Consider the following 14,010-nt stretch of genomic DNA (forward strand, 5'->3'; position numbering starts at 1 on the left):
ACAGGCGCATTGCGCAATGGAAGTGGTGAAAATGTACCGATTATTTATGAAACGTACAATTTATTCACTCAGACATCATCTCTATTGGTCATGTTCGAATCGAAATGAACTTTAAATGAATTTTAACTCGAAATCAGTGACCCGTGAATGAGCCGGTTGTTGGCAAAATGGCAAGTAAATTGAAGCTGCACCTGCCTGTACCATCAATACACCATAAATTACCAAGGATTTGGTGATTAATTATTCGAAAAAAAGGTGAATAATAATAATAATAATAATAATAATAATAATAATAGTCCCACAGTTTATGGCAGTAAAAAAAAAAAAAAAAAAAAAATATTGTTTCTATATGATTTTACGGTACTTTTATTTTGAATTAGTGTTAAAATGTTAAACGCAATATGAAGATTTTAATATGAAACAAATAATATAAGCATAAATATTAAAATATTGTTTTATAATGCTGTTCTATGTGCCTTTATCTGTTTTAATATACAGTATTATCATCAGCTATCATTACTGTACCATTGTACTGCCATAGTATTTTTTGTAAGGAGAGGGGGAAAAGGTATATTTTGAGAGGGATTAGAGAAAATAAGTGAGATTTTTACTATCAAGGAAATAGTTGTATATTTTAAGACTTTTTGGCATGATTTTGCAGACAGGACTTAGATTAAGCCAGGATTAAGTCTTAATTCAATTAGGACTTGAATTAAGACTTTTTATTTAAATTGCTTTTATAAACATGCCTTAGAAAAAAATAAAAAAGAATTACTGTTGTGCATCTTGAGACGAAACAATGGCACTGACATATTTTAAGATATCTCAGTGCAAGTTGCTTTCAGTTAAAACAGTTGAAACCTGCATTTTAGTCTGGGACTATCTTCAGCCTTGTCTGTGAAACCGAGGGATAAAGTTACAATCTATAAAAACGGTGTAGCCTATATTGCTCTTATATAGTAAATATGAGTGTGTCTTTGTCTGTGTGTGTGTTACTGCAAAAGGACAGCACTCTCTCTGATGTTGTGCATCTGTGCTTTCACACAGTTCTGCTTCCTCTCTCATCTGAAGCCACACCCACCAGGGGCCCCACAGCGAGAGCACCAGCCAATGGGAGAGCAGCACGGCCACTCCATCACCCCTCAGTTTCCAAGGTAACTGGGCTGCTCTCCTGAAAGGCGCTACATCATCAGCATCCGTCCATGAGGCAGGCAGCCTGCAGTGGATCGTATAGCAGGCACCTCCCTCACACAACCGCACTGGATGGGAAAATGGAGTAGGTAGTGTTATGGTGAGTACCCGGCTTCTGTCTTCGGCTCCTATGGGCTGCTAGATTCATGCTTCTTTTGATTAAAAGCAGGGTGGATTTGAACATGGACGAGATATGATACTAGCAGGAGTTATAGGGATATTGTGAAGAGAGAGAGAGCATTGTTGAAGTGGCCTGCATTGGAAGGACCTGACGCATGCACAAATAGTATCCACAAGGGGGGCCAAACATACATTGCCTTTTCTTTTTGCAGTATTCCTGTTTCTGTCTGGGTGGTCGAGAATGTGAGCTTGTCAGTGTGTGTGTTCTCCACCCGCCTTACACAGAAGCGTGGCCCAGTGTTTCAGCTCAATAGCCCTGCTTGTTTGTTTGTGTTGAGCACGTTTCTAGGTCTCCGTTGCATGTCAGTCTGTATGGTGCTACAGGGTCGGGATTAGGGAACGCAGGTTTTAAAGAGCAGTTGTGGTCCGGTGGGTACGCCTATGTCATTGCTTGGTCATGGTCCTCTCTCCTTTAGAGGCTGCCTCGTCACCTTGGGCCCAAACACACGCCCTGCAAAGGCTGGTGTTGCATGACACATGCTCTGAGATATTAGAATGGATTTGCTTCCTTCCTGATGAGGCCGCATGTGTGCGTGTCCTAAGGTGTGGTGTTGCACCACAGGCTTACAATTAGAATTTATGTTTAACTTGGCTAAGTTAACTTGGTGAAAAAAAAAGGACATATGACTTGATGGTTTTCTTCAAAGGGCACATTAAACATTCTACAGTATATCAGTGCTCATCATATAATATTATGCACAGTGTACATAATATATAGGCTACTGTACACATACAATGCGCTATTAGGTGAACACCTAGTGAAATGCTTCAAATGTAATATTTTTCATTATAAAATATATTATTAGCATAACAGTTCAAAGCTGAAATTGTAATTTTGTAGTATTTGGAAAGGAATGTCTTTTTGCACTCTAGCTGGTATGGACTCCACAACCTGATGATCATGTTATCTAGGGTCATTTAAATTAAATTTCCAACGGGCATATTGTGCTCTTTTGGTCGAAGACATTATAAGTATCAGTGGGACATTAATATGACACAAATTTGCTTGCTAGAAATATTCCGTACTCATATAATGTTATCATGTTTATTTGTTTTAAACTTTTTAATTTTGTAAAACTGTCAGTTTCCAGTTTTTAATTCCAGGTTTGAATAAATAAATAATAAATATTTAAAATATTAATTGTTTGATTTTACTATTATTTTTTTAACACATATAATTTTTTGTATGTGTGTGTGTGTGTGTGTGTGTGTGTGTATATATACAGTGAGGAAAATAAGTATTTGAACACCCTGCTATTTTGCAAGTTCTCCCACTGGCTAGGCCACGCCAGAACCTTGATATGCTTCTTACAGAGCCACTCCTTGGTTATCCTGGCTGTGTGCTTCGGGTCATTGTCATGTTGGAAGACCCAGCCTCGACCCATCTTCAATGCTCTAACTGAGGGAAGGAGGTTGTTCCCCAAAATCTCGCAATACATGGCCCCGGTCATCCTCTCCTTAATCCAATCTCCCCTGTCCCATGTGCAGAAAAACACCCCAAAAGCATGATGCTACCACCCCCATGCTTCACAGTAGGGATGGTGTTCTTGGGATGGTACTCATCATTCTTCTTCCTCCAAACACGTTTAGTGGAGTTATGACCAAAAAGTTCTATTTTGGTCTCATCTGACCACATGACTTTCTCCCATGACTCCTCTGGATCATCCAAATGGTCATTGGCAAACTTAAGACGGGCCTTGACATGTGCTGGTTTAAGCAGGGGAACCTTCCGTGCCATGCATGATTTCAAACCATGACGTCTTAGTGTATTACCAACAGTAACCTTGGAAACGGTGGTCCCAGCTCTTTTCAGGTCATTGACCAGCTCCTCCCGTGTAGTTCTGGGCTGATTTCTCACCTTTCTTAGGATCATTGAGACCCCACGAGGTGAGATCTTGCATGGAGCCCCAGTCCGAGGGAGATTGACAGTCATGTTTAGCTTCTTCCATTTTCTAATGATTACTCCAACAGTGGACCTTTTTTCACCAATTTTCCCGTAGCCCTTTCCAGCCTTGTGGAGGTGTACAATTTTGTCTCTAGTGTCTTTGGACAGCTCTTTGGTCTTTGCCATGTTAGTAGTTGGATTCTTACTGATTGTATGGGGTGGACAGGTGTCTTTATGCAGCTAACGACCTCAAACAGGTGCATCTAATTTAGGATAATAAATGGAATGGAGGTGGACATTTTAAAGGCAGACTAACAGGTCTTTGAGGGTCAGAATTCTAGCTGATAGACAGGTGTTCAAATACTTATTTGCAGCTGTATCATACAAATAAATAGTTAAAAAATCATATATTGTGATTTCTGGATTTTTTTTTTTTGATTATGTCTCTCACAGTGGACATGCACCTACGATGACAATTTCAGACCCCTCCATGATTTCTAAGTGGGAGAACTTGCAAAATAGCAGGGTGTTCAAATACTTATTTTCCTCACTGTATATATATATATATATATATATATATATATATATATATATATATATATATACATATATATATATATATATATATATATATATATATTTTACCCCAATTAATCCATAACTAAATAATTAGACTAAAATGGTTAAAAATATGAATTATGATAATGATAATAATATAGCTGATTGTTTTACCTATAAATGATTGGCTGCTCAAATAGTCTAAATGTTAAAATATGTAATTTATCCAAACAAAAGTGTATGTTGGTCAAATCAATTACTGATTTCTATATTATAATTAATACAATGTTAAAATTCCCAGTTTATGTACTGTATCTAATGGTGTAGGTGAAGAGTAGGTAGTAATATACATTACAGTTAAGTGTGTAAACAATTGAAAGAGAAATCATGTGATAAATGTACTAGATAAAATGGATCTGAGTCTGTTGAAGTATTCCGTTTTGTTTTAGTTTTGTCCTTACAGTGTGCTTATGTGTGTCTAAGTTTCTTAAATCTCCTAAGAAAGACAGTTGTGTATTTCAGTCCTGTAGCTTTAGGCACTGTTGCAGTTGTTCACGGACGCCGTTCTGGGTTTTGGGAAGCGATTCCTCTGTGATCCGCCCCTCCCTCTCCCACGAGATCTCTGTTTTATTATGGTGATGAGGGTCTGTGCTTAAGCGTCTGTGTCTGTGTTTGAGCGTGGAAGGCAGGGGTTGGGAGAAGAACAGACCCCTCTTTTCCACAGCATTGACCCCTGTTATATAGACCCAGTGTAACTGTCTGCTTTTTTTGCATATCAAGCCCTGAACACAACACTGCTCTCTGAGCTTGTTATGACGGGCACCAGATGACCCAGAATACTGGGGTGAGGCCTGTGCTCTTGAGAGATAAGGGCATTTCTAAGGCATGTTGTGTGTGTAAACAGACTGAAATTAGCACAAGCATTCTGAAAATGTTGTTGTTTAGCAGACTTTTGCGCAGGGTACCATGCTTTCATGGCAGATTTTGTGTCTTTCAACGTCCTGACATAGTAAAACTGTAAAAAAAGTTTTTTAGCTAAGTGCCGAACCCAAACACAATTTAAGCCTGACATTTACTATGGTTTGTTTGCAGTTAAAAGCTGCTGTAAATAGTGATATATTTTTGGCTTTTTCCAGCTCTTTGGTGGTGGTATCATATCTCAATTAATTTCCCATTTGGACACAAAGTGCAGTCAGTCTGTCTCTGTATCATTCTGTCATCATTCAAACATAATGAGAGCAGCTGTCATCTAACTACACCACCCAGGGTGTGGCAGCAGTCGGTCAGGCAATTATGGAGCATTCTCAGTGAGCTTTGAAAAATATTTAATAATGCTTTAAAATTAGAATTGATCACCTTCAGTGTTGTTAAATGTTTCAATCTAGATATAGAAAACTATACTGAATCTTTATCAGCTATTAATCAATAATGTTTCCAATATACAGCGAATTTTGAATCACGTTTCAAAAATGCTGTGATGTTAGCAATAGTTGTATTTTTATTTGATGTATATTTTAAAGGTAGGGTATGGGATTTGCAAACCGGCCGGCAGATTTTGAAAATACACAACTCAAATGGTCCTATCTTCTTTCCTCCAACACTGGCCCTGACTCCACCCATTCGAAGAACATGGACATGATGGGGGGAGGGGGGTATGGTACGACCGTTTGATTGACGAACTTACTGTCCAATGATTCTAGGTGGTCTTGGAAATGATTGGCGGGAGTTTTTCGAGTCCTGCCCGTTCCACAGATGATTAAATTGCTTAATTTTCATTTCAGTGCTTCTAACTCAGTGGCTGTAAGTGGGTTAGGAATAGGATTTCAAGTGATTTTGAAAAAATGGACAAAAAAGAGAATCACATACCCCACCTTTAAGTAGTCATTTGCTGATGCTCTTATCAGTCAGTGTTTGATAAGGCATTTTAGGATACATTTACACGACAATGATGTACTAAAAACGGAAATGGTTTTCCTTTGCGTTTTACAGGGATCCACGAAAACGACTGAAAAACGCTGTATTATGCTGGCAGGCCAGTCATTGCTGATGCCACTTTGTAAAGAAACACTATATATACTGTAATACACATGCGCAGGACGTCACTATTTTCACAAATTCGTGTTTTTGTAGTTTACACAGAGATGATAATGGTAGTTTTTTAAAAATGTACATTTTGAAAGCCATTTTCAGGCCTCGAAAATGCCATTGTCGTGTAAATTAATGGCCAAAACGCATAAAGTGTTCTGTTTTAGTTGAAAATGGTGTCGTGCAAACAATTAGTTGCATTGATATTGCATTAGGGTTAGGGATTTGTAAACTTCAGCACCCATGTAAGTTCATTGGTAATTAAAAGTGTAAATGAAGAACACTGAGTTATTGGGATTATGGAATTTAATCATTTTAATTAGTTAATAATAATAATTATTTATGATTATTTTATATATTGCCACTCCTAGTTTCTGTTTGAAAAAAGAGCTCTGTCTTTACAGCACATGTACCAGAAGTATCTTGAGTGGCCTTCAAATATTGTCTTTGACAACAGGCGGCCTTGGAGTCAAAAAGCTTAGGTGCGTCCCAATTTGCACACTTATGCACTATTCTATGCCGTTGTAATAATAAATCAGAGTCCAATTGTGGATGACAAAATATCCTTAAAATACAAAAAATCATACACTAGACAATAGAATACATAGTGCATATAAGTGCAACACAACAGTTAAAAACCACTGCCCTAAAATCATTTTTTTCTTTTAAAAATATAGTCTACAATTTTTGCAAACACATATTTTCATATATATATTTATATGAAATATTTAACTATAAAAAAAAAAAATATATATATATATATATATATAAATTGTTTTTAAGGTTAAATAAATATTTGCTGAAACAGTTTCAATAAAGTGACATTAAATATTGTTTTCCCTTGTTGGGGTTGAGGAGGGCCAGCAGTAGTAATGAACTTGCTGAATACATGACCTCAACCTTTGACCACATTGATGATTGAGGTTAAGGGTTAACAATGTATTGATCAGAAGCAGGTCAAAACTGTCCCGAAGAGATGATGGACAGTTAAACAGAGCTTCCAAAAACATTCAGGTAGTAACAGGGCCATGTCAGGGCTCATTGTGTTTTGACATCATGTCAGATGTCATACAGAGCATTACGGTCAATAAGCACATTACCATTACTATGGTAAAGAAAGGTCTGAGGTTGTTTTGTTGGAACTTTGTGAGTGAGCTAAAACAATCATATAAAACACTCAATTTTGATATAGCATAGTAGCTGTAATTGCCATTTGAAGGGCAGAATAATTGTCTCTGTGTTAAGTTAGAATGAGCCATTAGAATGAGAGCATTTTTGTGTTTAGAAAAATTATTTTAACTTGACATGGTTTCCATAAATGCAATGCTTATGTGCGAAACGTGAGACGAGTGCAACATTTAAATATGGCCATCTAGGTCATGTTTACATAGAAAACCCATGGAAAAGTTACTCTAAAAAAAGCATTTAACGGCTCCTTCTACCACGACCATTAGGGCACACCAACATTAATAGTGGATCTATATGTATTTATTCACGTGAAGAGTCTCAGGACTAATAATATATTGTATTATAGTAGATGTAAGGATGAAATGACCCCTACACACTCACACACACATTCACACCTGTCCCACCCACTTTTTAAAACAAAGTTACACCACTGAGACTGACGCTGTAATCTACTTTTGCCAGTTTTTCTAGTTTTTCTGCACAGAATTACATGATAAACAAGGACATTTATATTCTAGGGTGAAAATAAAAAGGGTCTATTGAAATATTAGCCGTACAGTCTCTCTGTGACCCTCAGACATATAAATAAAACAGTGTTTCTGCTGACTCACACAGGATATTGCCCTCGGCTCCTTTCAGAAAATGGACAGAAAGTGTCTTGACTGTGATTTCCTCCGTTATCTTAGATGCTGCAGGCTTATTGTTCCTGTTCTTTTACAGAGTTAGATATCAAGAGTCAAGTCTTGTTGATGCGTAATACTAAACTGTTATTCAAAATATTCAAACTCTCAACTCACCTTTATAGTCTTATGTTTGCCAGAGTTCATTATGTAAAATACAGAACTAATATATTTGATTTATGTGTTATATTTTATAGTTTAGTTTTTATCAATTTGTTATACTATTTTATATTTGATTTCATAAAGAATAAGATTATTTATGAGATAGTATGGACAGGAGAAATTGAATAAATGACTTTACAAATTTGTATGTATTTATTTGTAAAGCATTAGGCCTACATATGTACACGCTATAAATCAGTGGCTGAAAAAAGAAACCATGAATAATAAAAGAGAAATTCCTCTGTCCTGTCTCCAAAATGGCGGATGTTGCAGATTGTGAGGTCATGAATTATTGAAGTTCATCTGATACTTCACAGGTCGTCTGTAGCTTATTGTTTCATTGGATGTGTAAAGCTGTGATTATGTTTGTGCAAATATTGAACTTGTACCATGTGGTTCTATATCTATCTATCTATCTATCTATCTATCTATCTATCTATCTATCTATCTATCTATCTGTCTGTCTGTCTGTCTGTCTGTCTGTCTCTCTCTGTCGTTCGATCTTCTATCTGTCGCTCTATCTGTCGCTCTATCGTTCTCTCTGTCGCTCTATCGTTCTCTCTGTCGCTCTATCTGTCGCTCTATCGTTCTCTCTGTCGCTCTATCGCTCTCTCTGTCGCTCTATCTGTCGCTCTATCGTTCTCTCTGTCGCTCTATCGTTCTCTCTGTCGCTCTATCTGTCGCTCTATCGTTCTCTCTGTCGCTCTATCGCTCTCTCTGTCGCTCTATCTGTCGCTCTATCGTTCTCTCTGTCGCTCTATCGTTCTCTCTGTCGCTCTATCGTTCTCTCTGTCGCTCTATCTGTCGCTCTATCGTTCTCTCTGTCGCTCTATCGTTCTCTCTGTCGCTCTATCTGTCGCTCTATCGTTGTCTCTGTCGCTCTATCGCTCTCTCTGTCGCTCTATCTGTCGCTCTATCGTTCTCTCTGTCGCTCTATCGTTCTCTCTGTCGCTCTATCTGTCGCTCTATCGTTCTCTCTGTCGCTCTATCGTTCTCTCTGTCGCTCTATCGTTGTCTCTGTCGCTCTATCGTTCTCTCTGTCGCTCTATCTGTCGCTCTATTGTTCTCTCTGTCGCTCTATCTGACGCTCTATCGTTCTCTCTGTCGCTCTATCGTTCTCTCTGTCGCTCTATCTGTCGCTCTATCGTTCTCTCTGTCGCTCTATCTGACGCTCTATCGTTCTCTCTGTCGCTCTATCGTTCTCTCTGTCGCTCTATCTGTCGCTCTATCGTTCTCTCTGTCGCTCTATCGTTCTCTCTGTCGCTCTATCTGTCGCTCTATCGTTCTCTCTGTCGCTCTATCTGTCGCTCTATCGTTCTATCTGTCGCTCTATCTGTCGCTCTATCTGTCATTCTATCGTTTTCTTTCGCTCTATCATTCTATCTGTCGCTCTATCGGTCTATCTGTCGCTCTATCGCTCTATCTGTCATTCTATCTGTCGCTCTATCACTCTATCTGTCGTTCTATCTTCTATCTGTTGTTCTATCTTCTATCTGTCGCTCTATCGCTCTCTGTCACTATATCGTTCTATCAGTCGCTCTATCCCTCTGTCTGTCGCTCTATCCCTCTATCTGTCGCTCTATCGTTCTATCTGTCGCTCTATCGTTCTATCAGTTGCTCTATCGTTCTATCAGTCGCTCTATCCCTCTATTAGTCGCTCTATCCCTCGCTCTATCCCTCTATCAGTCGCTCTATCCCTCTATATGTCGCTCTATCCCTCTATCTGTCGCTCTATCCCTCTATCAGTCGCTCTATCCCTCTATCTGTCGCTCTATCCCTCTATCTGTCGCTCTATCCCTCTATCTGTCGCTCTATCGTTCTATCTGTCGCTCTATCGTTCTATCTGTCGCTCTATCGTTCTATCTGTTGCTCTATCATTCTATCTGTCGTTCTATCTGTCGCTCTATCCCTCTGTCACTCTATCATTCTATCTGTCGCTCTATTTGTCATTCTATCATTCTATCTGTTGTTTTATTAATCTGTCATTCTATCTATTGTTTTATCTATCGTACTATCTATTTATCTCCTTTTGTCTTTGAGCAGGCATAATGTGTTTTACAGGAAGCAGCAAAGGCCACATTTAAGCAGTGTTGGGAACGTTACTTTAAAAAAGTAATTAGTTATAGTTACTCACTACTTGTTCCAAAAAGTAACTGAGTTAGTAACTGAATTACTCTATAATAAAAGTAACTCGTTACCAGGGAAAGTAACTATTTGCGTTACTGTTAAAAAAAAAGTTGCTATATGTCAAAGAATTTGGAAACACTTTGCAGTTTGAATGTCCTGTATAAAAAAAATTACTGAGTATGTTTTTATGTTTTCACTGTTCGATCGCGTCCGCGCCTCGCACACACACACACACACGCGCGCGCGCACGCACACAAATGTAAACACTTTGCGACTTTTCGATCGCGCCCGCGCCTCTCTCCCTCTCTCTCTCACAAACACACACACAACACATTCCAGCAATCTTTACATCGCAGCCTGCTCCAGAGCCATGTTCAGAGCTAAGGCGGGCATACAGATAAAGAACTTGCGTATCTAACAGTAGTTCCGCATTACATTAATTAATTTGCACGCGAGTTTTATTTATTTTTATACCGTGTATTCTCCGTGTAAATGTAGGCTATGCACCGAACCGTGACGCCCGTGCCGTTTCGGTTCAATACGAATGTACCGTTCCACCCCAAGTTCTTGCCTTTGTTTGACCTCAATGAATTTGAAGTAGTATATCTCCACCTTGAAAATGACAACTTTTCATCGGATTGCTCCTGACTCGCCATCTCTGCTGCTTCCTCTGTTTAGCTTGTGTGTGTGTGTGTGTGTGTGTGGCGCGTGTGCTGGCATGTGTGTAAAAACACTGGCTCTGATTGGCTACCATGAAACACATAACTCTGCCTTAGCCAATCATAATCGCTTACCTCGTTATTAACCCACCTCCTCACTAGCTGAGCGAGCCAGGGGTGCGTTCGGATTACACAGTTTATCGGAGAATGTCTAATAGAGTTTATTCAATCAATGCATAGTAACGCACCGCATTTTAACGTCCAGTAATATTAACGGCGTTGTAACGACGGGAAAAGTAATTAGTTAGATTACCCCGTTACTGAAAAAATAACGTCGTTACCTAACGCCGTTGTTTTAAACGGCGTTATTCCAAACACTGCATTTAAGTGAAGTTCCATTTTAAATCCACTGATTTTTTAGTGTAATGGTGTCTTCTCTGAGCTCTAGACTTCTTTACCTGCTATATATTAATACTAAATCTATTGCTAAAAGCATAAAATCTGAGCATACACTCTCACGTCTGACCTCAGCTTCTGGTGTAGATCAAGGTCAGAGGAGACGGGCAGGTTTTCATCCAGATGAGAACAGAAGGGAGGAGAGTAGATGGATAGGGAGGTGTTCTGCCAGGGACACTGCTGCAGGTGTGTGAAGGGTAATGAACCATGAGCTGGCAGCATTTACTTCTCTACCATTTGTCCTACAGTTCTGTTCACTACTGCATTGGCTCTTTTGTGTCAGGCCATCCTAGAACAGCCTAGCATCATGGTGGTTAGCTGGTCAGCACATAACACTTTCTTCAGAAAGTTAAAAAAATGTAGTTTCTTTAATTATTATGATATATTCTGATTTGCATAAAAATGCCTTTGGAGCCGGAGATTTACTCCTGAAAAGGGATAATAAAGGTTCTTCATAATCGAATGTAAGACAACCACTTTAGATTTTAAGTTTTAAAATGATGTAAGCTTGACAGAGTATTACTTCTTTATTGCATGTAAGAAGCTTGTTTAATCCTATCAGAATTGAATCCTCTTGTATAAACCGTTTCCTGGTGTCTTTTTTATTCCACTTTAGTTTGCTCCATTTCTTATGGAAGTTTGTTCTGCCACAGAATAAAACAATTTAAAAGATAATTGTGATTTTTTTTATCTCAAAATTCTGACTTCTCGGAATTGAGAGATATAAACTCGCAATTATGAGTTTTCTTGCAGTTGCAATTCTATATCTCGCAATTATGACTTTTTTCTTGCAATTCTGTTTTTTCTCTTGCCACTGCGACTTGGGAGTTTATATCACACAATTCTGACTTTATAACTAGCAATTGCGAGTTTATATCACAATTCTGAGAAAAAAAGTTGCAATTACCTTTTTTATTTTTTTATTCAGTGGTGGAAAAGAGCCTCCATCATTTCTTGAAGGTGTGAGGAATATTTAAGAAGGGAGGCAAATTTCTGCCACATAGCCTATCTGCTTATGGATACAATTAATAATTCAGAGGATTTGGGACAGAGCCCCAGAGAGAAGAATGCTGTCACGGTCCTGCTGTCTGGATTAAAGCTTTACACTGTATTTATACAAGCAGATGTTCAACTGTATACATTTACAGAGGACTTTCTTCTCTTTGACATTGCAGAGTGAGACAGCAGATCTAGATTGCTCACATTATAATCATCAAAGCTGTCTGCTCTGCAAGAGCACAATATAGATCACGTTGTTGATTCCTAATGGGACCAGAGGAAATGTTATTGACTGGAGTTTGCTCTTATAGAGCTCACGAGACTGAGATAAGTGTCCAGTTTTGTTTTAAAGTCCCTGTGAACCGGAAGTTGCAAACGATTTTCTCCAGTGTTGTGACGTATTTCCCAGTGAAACGGAATATTGAACAGAGGGCAGGGTTTTACTCTAGCGCTCCTCCTCTCCATCTCTCGCTCATAGCAGACTGACGGTTTGAGGGGAGTGGTTAAGCGTTTTCAACCCAAGCCGTCCAACTGACGACGTCATCAGAAAAGGAACGCCATTCCAGACCGGAAGTAACTTTTCAGATTTTGATTAAAGATTACCACGGCAAACAATTTTTTTATGTGTATTAACTTGCACGGATTAATTGTTCACCACAAGATTAGTAATATGCGCTAAAAAAGTAAATAGGGTCAATTTTGATTTCATGTCGACTTTAAGTAACTTTGTCTCCGATTTTTCTCTCAAAATTCCTTGGGAGAACTAAACTTTTCAAGAAATTGCTTGTAAATTTCACAAATGTGACCCTGGATCACAAAACCAGTCATTAGTTGCACGGGTATATTTGTGGCAATAGCCAACAATACATTGTATGGGTCAAAATTATCGATTTTTCTTTTATGCCAAAAATCATTAGGATTTTATGTAAATATCATGTTCCATGAAGATATTTTGTAACTTTCCTACCGTAAGTATATAAAACATTTATTTTTGTGAGTGAATGCAGCACAATCGCCAACATAAATGGACAACTTTGAAGGCGATTTTATCAATGTTATCAATCGATTTTTTTGCACCCTCAGATTCCAGATTTTCAATAGTTGTATCTCGACCAAATATTGTCATATACTAACAAACCATACATCAATGGAAAGCTTATTTATTCAGCTTTCAGATGATGTATGCTTCTCAAATTAAAAAAATTGACTCATGTGACTGGTTTTGTGGTCCAGGGTTACAAATAATTACAAAGAAACATTTAGCTTCAGCTACTCTTGTGTATAGGGACGGCGGTACTGACCGCACGTTTTACAAGATAATATAATTGTCAATGACACTCAGGATCTGTTGTGCACCAAATCCTCCACCATGCCAGTCATCTCTTCTTACTCTTGTCACGTTATGCCGGGTTCAGACTACACAATATTTTTGTCTGTTATGATAGTCACTGTGTCAGATTATGTGATTCTGACTCCTAAATTCCTGTCATGGAAAAGAAACACGTCAAACTACACGTTGCTTCCTGACCAATCATCGCTTGTTGTCTTAAACGACGTGTGTGATGTTATAGAGAAGGAAGCATAAACAAATGACTACTGAAGCGGTGTCTTTGCTAAATGCTAATTCCAGTATTCACCGGGTTGCTGAAGCACCTCCACTATCGTTTGCCAGCATTTATCTTTTTTTCACTCTGTCATGGTAGTCCCTCAAGTAAACATCATAAAGGCATATTATTGCCATAGCTCCACAAACCTTTCCTCCATTGCATAATTCCACCTAGCATCAATATCATCATCTCTCTTTCGTTTCGCAATGCTTGAAAGCTGTGTACAGAAGAGC

The 14,010-nt window shown here is 38.5% G+C and overlaps 1 protein-coding gene across 2 annotated transcripts in view; it reads left to right on the forward strand.

Annotated features, from left to right (window-relative positions):
* Positions 1-1,183: 1,183 nt before the first annotated feature.
* akap6 (A kinase (PRKA) anchor protein 6) overlaps positions 1,184-14,010 on the forward strand; it is a 167,155-nt gene continuing 154,328 nt past the window's right edge. The window contains exon 1 of one of the 2 annotated variants that reach the window (XM_084096982.1): positions 1,184-1,291. The gene's annotated coding sequence lies outside the window, so the exon portion shown is untranslated. The remainder of the gene's footprint in view (positions 1,292-14,010) is intronic. The other variant, XM_084096983.1, reaches the window with a different exon arrangement.

This window comes from Abramis brama (assembly GCF_963993115.1).
Source record: "Abramis brama genome assembly, chromosome: 21".
NCBI lineage: Eukaryota > Metazoa > Chordata > Actinopteri > Cypriniformes > Leuciscidae > Abramis > Abramis brama.